The sequence below is a fragment of the Branchiostoma floridae genome, chromosome 5, assembly GCF_000003815.2.
Source record: "Branchiostoma floridae strain S238N-H82 chromosome 5, Bfl_VNyyK, whole genome shotgun sequence".
Taxonomy (NCBI): domain Eukaryota; kingdom Metazoa; phylum Chordata; class Leptocardii; order Amphioxiformes; family Branchiostomatidae; genus Branchiostoma; species Branchiostoma floridae.
Window position 1 is genome coordinate 25,634,716 of NC_049983.1, and position 7,845 is coordinate 25,642,560.

Consider the following 7,845-nt stretch of genomic DNA (forward strand, 5'->3'; position numbering starts at 1 on the left):
TGCTGCCTCACGTTACAAAAATAAGAATTGCATGTTAAAGGTTAAAAGTAAAAGCTTTACCTTTTACTTTTAACCTTTAACATGCAATTCTTATTTTTGTAACGTGAGGCAGCAACCGTAAAATGAACGCGCATACTTCATACTTAGATGGGGAGGGACCGACGGGGAGCTGGTGCTACGGGAGGGGAGGTACGTAGTGGAGGTACTGAAGAGAAGGAACCGGCTGCTGCCTGTTATGTTTCAAAATTACACGTAAAAATGTACTATTAACGTCTGCAATACTTATAAAGGTAAAGCATACGTGCACGTCTCATACTTATATGGGGAGAAGACGACGGGGAGGTATAAGGACAGGGTATGTAATGGAGGTTCTGAAGACAAGGAAACTGTTTCTGTCTTTTACTTTTAACTATGAACGTTTTTGATGGTCTAAAGCACCTTAGATATAGGGGAAATAGAGTACATGTCTCTACTTAGATGGGGAGAGGCCGGTGGGGAGCTGGTGCTACGGGAGGGGAGGTACGTAGTGGAGGTGCTGAAAAGGAGAAACCTGTTTCTGTCTGTTAGGTTGAACTATGAACGTTTGTAATTGTCCGATGCACATTAGAAAGGGGGAAAATGTAGTACATATTTCATACCTAGATGGGGAGCGAACGACAGGGACCTGGTCCTACGGGAGGGGAGGTACGTAGTGGAGGTTTTGAAGAGGAGGAACCGGCTGATGCCTGTTATGTTTTAAAATTACACGTGAAAATTGTACTATTAACGTCTGTAATACTTATAAAGGTAGAACGTAAGTACATGTCTCTTACCTAGGTGGGGAAAGGCCAACGGGGAACTGGTCCTACGGGAGGGGAGGTACGTAGTGGAGGTGCTGAAAAGGAGAAACCTGTTTCTGTCTGTTAGGTTGAACTATGAACGTTTGTAATTGTCCGATGCACATTAGAAAGGGAAAATGTAGTACATATTTCATACCTAGATGGGGAGCGGACGACAGGGAGCTGGTCCTACGGGAGGGGAGGTACGTAGTGGAGGTGCTGAAGAGAAGAAACCGGCTGCTGCCAGTCACCGTCTTCAGCACCCTGGCGGAGAGGATGGTTCAGCACGGGTTCGTCTGGACAGACTCCCGCCTGGTGGAGGGGGATGTGGACCATGTCTTCAAGATGGAGGTATTCTTTATTCTTCTCGATTCGTCTTCATGTGTAATCATACCTAGAAGAAAATACTCAAATGTCACAGTGGTAGTATATAGTAGAGTAGGCATCCCTCAGGCTACCGACATCTTGCACACTGCCGTCGTCCCTCAGAGAGACATCCAGGACTAATATGCCACAGTGGTTAATGTCGACGGAATTTTCATATTTGCATTATTGAAAATGTTCATCATTCATTTGATTTGATTTGATTTGATTTGATTTGATACGTCATTCAAAAATATTAACATTACTTGGCGAAGATCTAAGCTGAATTTGAACTGTTCACAGAACACCGAGAAAGACAGCAGTTCCCCCTCATCTCCGTACGGGCCACCGGTCGAGTTTGGGCGTCGCCACGCCGAGTTTGCCTTGGCCAGGTTTCATCTCACATGTCTCTAGCTTTAAGTGACTGAACTACGTTATTGCAAAAAGACAAGACACTGGGACAAATCGTTGTCCTTTTGATTTAAGTTCGCTCTATAATTTTGTGATTGGCATTATTATTATTAACGTTATCATTATTATCATCACTACTATCATTATGTTGTTATTATGTGATCAACATCGATTGTTTTTTCTAATTTTTGTGATCATATACCATAGTTTTCTGTATCTATGTTTATTCTGTACTTTTCTGCACACGTGTGCAACCTATTCTGCATATATGCCAGGCGTTTTTTTTAAGTGTATAAATTGTTGTGTGCATAGTTTGTGTTCTTATGTTTGTATGGCTATTTTCAATGGGTTGCATACCTAAAATAAAGAAATTCAATTCAATTTTTGTAGCAGATACATTTGAAAACCAAATAGAACGAACGTTTCTCCTGACCAGACGCCGGGTGTCCAGCACCAAGCTTGTGGACGCCATCGCCTGCGGACCCTGGCCCGGTCAGTACCCAGGATCGTCGCCAGAGGGCTCCGACGACGAGTTGACGTCATTCATTGACGGAGCTCGCACAGACAGCAGAGAGGAGAAAGAAATGGTCAGTTGGATTCTGTCCAAATGTGAAGAAAAGTGTTATGGAAAATGTTAAACCGCTCCCAATCTCACGAATCTAATTTTTGTATTAAATCACGGAGTCTTATTCAGCTCTCAAACAAACAAACAAACAAACAAGATCTAACGTCACAATAAATGTCACTTTATCAAGGATATAGTGATAACAGTGATCATCTTTCGTTACTTAATTGTATCTCATTGCAGCTAAAACACAGAAGCAAAACAGGTAGTCATACCCAAACTGATAGATTAAGAAACAAAAAATAGCAGCACAACAGTCTTTAGCAGTTCTGACACGTGTAATTATAACATACCACCACTCCCATAGTATTGCCATCTTGAATTCCCAGGTCACGCAGCTGGGGAGAAATCTGAAGGGCGACGCGTCCGGTTCCTTCAGAAGCGGTTTTGTATCGCATGGGTTTCCGGGAGACGCCGCTCACGTCGATATGCCTGCGTTTGTCATGGAACAACCAGAAATTGAGCATCAGGAGGAGGTAAGCCAGACGGTAAGGGCAGGGGCACACGAGGAGACCGCGTCGGGAGTTTGGGTGCTTTCTCCTGAAGAGGTCCTCGACAGCAACATTCCTTCGTCTGAAGTCGGAAGCGTACCTGTTCTTGAAGAAGGCGAAGACGAAGAGCTGTTGAGAAAGATGCTGACAGCACACAGACAGGGAGGACGGATGTCTGGTTCTCCTGCTGTCCTCGAGAACACTGAGCCGACGTTTGACGTCATCACATCTATCGCACAGGAGGAGGCGGAGGAGGAGGAGGCAATGAAGCTGATGACGAGCTCTCCAGGAATTCCCTTTATTCCTTATGATCAAACGCTAAAGGGTCACGACGTCAAACTGAAAGAAGACATGCCAATCATAATACAAGAGGCGGGGTGTGCAATTCCGGAGTTGTGTTGGACTAACCCGGAGGAACAGGTCTTGAGTATCCCACAGTGGCTTACGAAGCAAGAAGAAAAGTCACCATCTTTCTTAACTCAACTTCTTACCGAACACCAAAGTCTCCATCGAGAACACGAGATTTCGCAAACTGCCATTCCAGAGACAGATTCACTGTACAGCGAGGAGGCAGGGGCAGTTTCTCCGACCCAGTTGTTAGAAGAGCCACCACCGGCAATCGTATCAACCGTGCACAGTGAAATGCCTGCTGCAGCGACCGATTCTACCGACGGTTTCATGGACTTACTAGAATGCGCCGAGGATTCTCACGATCTGATAAGCGAGGAGTGTGACACGAAGCGTCGTCGGATGGAGGACACTTGGGCCACCGTTAAACGCGTGGACCTCGTGGAAGCCCGTACAGCCCCCGGTGCGTCCAGTCCGTACACTGACGGATACCGCCAGCTGCAAAGCGCGGACAGGCAGCCAGCGATTGCTCCCACTGCTGCCTACAAGCTTGTGGAGGAGCTGTTGGAAAACGCAGCAAGGACTCGGCAATGTGATGAAGTGTCGAACATTGTTACAGACAACAGTGACACGGTGGCAGATGACGATGGTGTCTCACCTCAGCTCATCAGCTCTACCGTGCTCCGCGAGGACAAACAAGCATCATATCGTCATTGTGATGAAGTGCCAAGCGTCTTTGTAAACAGCAGTCACATACTGGCGGGAGACGGCGACTTCTCCCCTCAGCTTTCAAGTGTACATCAACAGTTCCACGAGGAAATACAAGCACCGCATCCGGCCATAGCCACGGAGTTTGCCCTGAGAAGTCCTTGCCTTCAGCCTCCACCTCCTGCGGTCAGGAGCACGAAAGGGTCCCCCGAAGGAGATCTCAGCAGCGAGAGAGTCACAGTGATTCCTTCCGCCGAACTACTCACAGCCATCGCTGAACTGGTGGGCGACATGACAGGCTCAGGGATTCAACCAGACCCCAAAAACGTCAGCAATAATCAAGTACATACACACATTGCTATAGCAGTAGAAGAGGAGGATGCACTTTGTTGCCATGGTGACCAGGTGAGCTGGGACCATCCTCCGGACTTCTCCACACTCCGGGCTATCTGGATGGAGGACTGGCCAGTGGAACACCGGGCTGAACACGTTTCCGAAAACCTCAGTTGAAAGCTTTTTGTGCTTTGTCTTTGGTAGCAGTTTTAAAAAGAAGCAATTTTCTGTATGACATTTGTAATGTTCAAACATGCAATAACTTCATCTTGCGCTTTTGGCTTCTCCTATCTTCGGTGCCTTAAAGTGTAGTGCTAAAGATAAATCAACTATGCGAGAGCGACATGCCCGGCTGACTTCGTCTAAAAGATTAGCATACTTCTTTACCTTCTGGTAATACAGGCATTGTGTGCAATATGTGAGTACTCATACGTTGTAGTAAACTGGGCAAATCCTCACCATCTGCTTTTCATAGTCTTTTAATACTAAAACTGTGTGACCTAATAACCTCGAACAATGCTACTGCCACGAATACACCGGTGTCCGTATTGGTTGTATTCCCCTCCTGGGTACACATTCTGGATACGTGTTTGCTCTATCCAACATGTCGTTTTTATCCAAGTGTCCAATCCGGGGTCACAAACAAGTCGCGTGGGCTCGATAAGTCGACCCAAATATTAAAACATGGGCGTGCATAATTACTGTTTTCTGTCCTGTCAATCGCAATGATTGGCGGCACCAGAAGTACGAATTCTGGATATCCAGTTCACGTCCTTTTGGGGCCGAATGTGGGAAAGGGTCAAGATCCGGATACAACAGGCTCTGAAGCCACACATTTCTCCCGGTGGACTGCCAGGTACCGCGGAGGTACCTCTGACTGTTTTACTGATTATGTCATGGTTCTATTTGTCGCCTAGTCCAGGTTGATTTTACTTCCGAGTTGCTGTTTTTAATCCAGGGCCCGGCCGACCGCAGGATGTCCCACGTAGGGGCCACTCCCGAAAGTGCAATAAAACAGCCCTTGAACTACCTGGCGAGGGGCTCCCTTTTCCAATTGTGAACATAACATTTTCCCGCCTGGTTACACATATCCGTCACTAAAAACAGGGTGTGTGAGAGATCCCTGTTACTCCCTCAACTTCGCAAATATGCACAGTTATGACATCCAGGCGTGCATCATGCCGGGGCGTGCGTTGCATTGAAATATTTTTTCAATGTGACCTGGCGGAAAATCATGTTAGTAGACGTTTAGTCTCGATACTACTGAACCATTCCACCACTTTACACCGTTTTGCACGTTTTTTTTTTTCAGCTCAGAGTTCTTCGTGTACCACCTTCTATCTCTTTCGTGTACCATTTGAAGAGAGAAAGTGAGTCGTCCAGATGTCATAGTTAAGTTAAACCCTTCCCGCGCCAAGGGCGGTGCCCATCTCTGGCGCATAGGGCGGTGCCCATCTCTGTTTCATTAGCCCTAGGCCACACACAACGCAATCACTACAGCAGGGGGCTAGTCCACTGGTAGTGGTGTGTGTTCAACTTCCATACTCTTTCCCGAATGCTGAGTGCTAAGCAAAGAAAGCAGCATGTACCATGTTTATAGTCTTTGGTATGACTCGGCCGGGATCGAACTCACGACCTTCCGAATGCAAGGCGAACACTCTACCCACTAGGCCATTGCACCGGCTACAGATGTCATAGCTGCACGGAAATAGACAGAGTTTAGCTCACAGCCCAAAGTAGCACCACTTCCCGATGTCAGTAACGCGTGACAGTGCATGTTGGGTAAAGGCACTAACGACCTAAAGCGTCTCTTAAGGGCAAGGTCGCAGAGGCTGTTCTGTCGTCGTACGATTGCTACCTTCAGGCGTTTTGGGGGGGGGGGGGGGGGGACCGCCTTGCATATTTTCTTTCCAGAGTACAGCTGCCTTGCAACACAAAAGGCTGTATTGTATCCTTGTCGGACGTTGGTTCTGTTACAGCATGCTTGAAAATCCTACCGTATCAAAATCGTACGACGATCGCACGACCTGTGTGTCTGCGCCCTAAGTGCGAAGACAACAACAGCTGCGACAACATAATTATCAATCCATTTGTTGTCGGTTACCATTATTTTGTCCGAAATAACAAATGATCGAACTGTTAATTTTTCTCTTTCTTCTGCTCCGGACTGTACCTAATAAAGCAGGTGGTGCCATGCGATGCATATAACCGCCGTAGGCAAGCGCAGATGTGCATTGTCCAGGCCAAAAAAATGGGCGTGTTTTATAATAATTAGGGCCCAATAACCTCATCGGTTTGAGGAAGGAAATCCGGGCAGACTCCCGCCTATCTAAGGTCTGTAACGTGGCCCAACATACAAAACTGGTCAACAAATTAAAATAGGAACTTCAGAATCACAGGCAAGCCTTTCCGCCGTTGTGGATGCCTGCAATCTACAAAGGTCGATGACTTCTTTCACTTAAGGCACATATTAAGAAGCTGGCAGACCGGTCTCTCTCGTACGTGAACCTCGCGGCTGACTGGACACAGACAATGGGGGCCGTTAAAACAGAGAGGGGTTGATGACATTGGACTGGACTCAAGGACTCATAGGGGGTTCACAAGATTCTTTGAAGCATTAGGACAGCAGGACTTATAGGTTCGAAATCCTTATGACAATAGGACTTAGGGGTTTGAAATCCCTATGACAGTAGTACTTACGGGATTGAAGTAGGACTTAGGAGTATGCTTAGATTGGGTGTCATCATTTGCAACCCCCTCTCCGTTTTTGGAACGACCCAATAATGGTTTTTTTTACATTTACGCCCCTTTTTTTTCCAAGTTTAAGCCAGAGTTACTTCCCAGAGACACTCGAGCATCATTTGATACGAAGGTAAGCAGCATTTTTACAAATGAGGCATGATCGATCTTATTCCAGTTTCCAGGTTTTTGTACCTACTTATGATTAAGGTCGATGGTCAGGTGGGCCGAAGGGCTACAAATCTGGCAAAATTACAAGTAAGGCTTTATACAGCGTTTGTACTATTGTTGAACTGTTATAGACTGGATTTGAGCCACTTTGATGGGTAAGCAAGGCCAAGGAAATGAACAAAAATAAGAAATGGACGGACAGAGAGTAAAGCTAAGGGCACAACCCGCCGTATGTGTAAATACGTGCTGTCTTCGTGCCAAAACGTTCGGAATCTTTTGGTATCCGTAATTGGCAAGTACCGCCTCCGTGCGAACTCGTAGGCCAGGAATCCGACGGATTTTGGAGCACGCAGACACGCCGTAGCACTTAATGTGCAGGCAAAACTTTGTGCTGCCGTGTTGACGTACTCCCTCCCTGCTCTTGTCAGTCGTTCCCCACGTTTTCGGAAATACGTGGCGCACGTGGCCTCCCAAAAAACGTACGGACAAATTGCACGTACGGCAGGTTGGGCCCTTAGCTTTAGGAAGGCGTACGGTAACACTTTATGGACCCGCAGTCTTTTGTTGACTAACGTTACACATCCTGATTCTGGTGCGAGTTAAGCCCCTAGCCTCTACAGATGATGTCAAGAGTTAATCTAACAATATGAATAGGAAACGTACTACTGTCACTTGCATTACAAGCAGATGTAGGGACATGATGAACTGTGTATGAACTGTGGGAGTACTGTAAATTCATTCTATGTTCCCGGCGATTTCATTTCGGAGCAGGGGGGGGGGGTTGTTATATAACGTGTCTCTTGTGTAAGAATGTTCTTGGTGTTAGGCGTTATTACTC

General features: G+C 46.6%; 1 protein-coding gene across 1 annotated transcript in view; it reads left to right on the plus strand.

Moving 5' to 3' along the window:
* The first annotated feature begins 6,899 nt into the window (after positions 1-6,899).
* The window catches only part of LOC118415847 (juvenile hormone acid O-methyltransferase-like), a 4,578-nt gene continuing 3,632 nt past the window's right edge, over positions 6,900-7,845 (plus strand). Inside the window, exon 1 of the mRNA XM_035820703.1 lies at positions 6,900-6,969. The gene's annotated coding sequence lies outside the window, so the exon portion shown is untranslated. The remainder of the gene's footprint in view (positions 6,970-7,845) is intronic.